The sequence below is a fragment of the Penaeus monodon genome, chromosome 41 (genome assembly GCF_015228065.2).
Source record: "Penaeus monodon isolate SGIC_2016 chromosome 41, NSTDA_Pmon_1, whole genome shotgun sequence".
In the NCBI taxonomy this organism is placed as follows: domain Eukaryota; kingdom Metazoa; phylum Arthropoda; class Malacostraca; order Decapoda; family Penaeidae; genus Penaeus; species Penaeus monodon.
The window spans coordinates 11,991,145-11,993,254 of record NC_051426.1 but is presented as its reverse complement, the minus strand read 5'-3'; positions in this window follow the sequence as shown (position 1 = coordinate 11,993,254).

Below are 2,110 nucleotides of genomic sequence, written 5' to 3'. Positions count from 1 at the left end.
ATTCTATGTACATGCTGTCAGGGCCCATTGTAGACTATGCCTCCCTCACTCTGATTGGCATTAAGAGCAAACCTAAAGACCAACTGGAGACGTCAAAAACGAAGCCGTCATGGTCTATTCTGGGTGCCCCAAGGTGGGCAAAGTTCCTCAACATCCTTGTGGAGGCAACCTTCCTCCCCTTAGGCCTCACGAATTGAACTAGAATAGGCAGCACCTTCTTATCAAGGTCATCCAGGCTCCCAGGAACTCCAAGCCTAAGAATAAAATAGTCACGAACGCCTAGAACAGATAACGAGCTGTTTGCAAACAACTCCTGGCTTGTCTCAATCTCACACATCCAGGCCCCCTAACGGACCGCCTTGCCGCGGTGGGGGGCTTGATGTCCCAATGATCTGGTGATCCAGCCATAGGACTACCCATACTGGAGAGTGGTCACATGGGGATGAACAAAATGGCTTCCTGGTGCACCAACGGCCTATGATAGGGGATGTGTACCCACCCATAGTTATTCCATCTTGGACCATGGAGAACTCTCCCACTGTGTTTGCCGTGCGTTGCATACCCGTAATTTACCAGAGACAGGAGTCCTGGAGGTTGAGCGTGCTGCACGCTGCGCCCTGCAGCTAGCAACACAAACCTCTTTGGTCCTTTTAATTCTGGTTAGACGGGTGGGCTTGATCAAGTCCCGGTCAAGTCAATTGGCTGGTCAACTATGGCTAGGGGTCAAGCAGGCACTATTCAGTCGTAGCGCATAGGTCCCCCGCCGACTGCCATCAGTCTAGTGATAGTGGGCTGCGTAATATTTTCCTCATTACCCTGTGGCTGTTGGAAGATTTTTTGAACCCCAACTATAGCTTCCCCTCATTGGACTCCATGGTGGGGTGGGGGGGCTTGGGGTCCCAATGATCTGGTGAGCCGGAACCAGAGTGCTACCCATACTGGAGGGGTCACCATGAGGGATGAGACAAAATGGCTTCCCTGGTGCACCAAGGCCGAAATGAGGGGGATGGTGTACCCACCCCTAGTTTCATTTCCATCTTGGACCAGGGAGAACTCTCCCACTGTGTTTTGCCGTGCGTGGCATCCCGTATTACGAGGGAACCAGGATTCCTTGAGGTTTGAGCGTGCCTGCAGCCGCTGCACCCTGCAGCTAGCAACACACCTCTTTGGTCCTTTTTCTGGTTAGACGGGTGGCTTTGATCCAGGCCCGGTCAGTCAATTGCTGGTCAAATATGGCTAGGGTCAAGCAGGCAACTATTCAGTCGGTAGCGCATATGTCCCACGGACTGCCATCAGTACTGTAACAGTGACTGCATATATTTCCTCACTACCCCTGTGGCTGTTGGGAGATTTTGAGCCCAACTATAGCTTCCCCTCGTTGGACTCCATGGTGGGTGGGGGGGTGAGGAAATGAAGAATTCAAATTTGTATGAGTACTACAAATTTACAAAGATCTAGCTCTCTCCCTGACGACCTACGCAATCCCCCGACCAATCCCTGTGGAACATCACGTATTGTCACTTTGGAACCTTTCCAGCTTCCAAAGGGCAAGAACGGGAATCGTAATGGTTCCTGGGCTCCCAAACCAGGTAAGAAGGGAAAAGTCCTCCTCAATCCACTAAGGAAATCTTACCTGGTAAATATGAGAGTATTTCATATAGTAAGTACCTAGTAGTGAAGACCATTGATGGTGTATCAATCATGGATCTTGATATTTTTGAAGTACATAGGAAAATAGTTGAGGTATGTCAACGTGATCCTCGCATCACCCCACAACGAGATGGTAGCCTGATAGTTGAGGTTTCGTCACCAGATGAGTGTGACCGTCTGCGTGCGATATGCAACATCCCTGGGGCTCAAGTTTCATGTTCTCCTCACAAAACCCTCAATCAGTGTAAGGGAATTGTCTTTTCCCGAGACCTGATGAGGTATTCTGAGGAGAAACTGTTAGAGGAAATAGAGAATTGTAATGTAGTGGCAGTAAAACGTTTTAAGAAGAAAGTTGACGGTTTGGAACAATCTACACCAGCTCTCCTTCTAACTTTTAATACGTTGGTCCTTCCAGAATCAGTTAAGTTGGCAAGGTAAAGCCATATGTGCCCAACCCTAT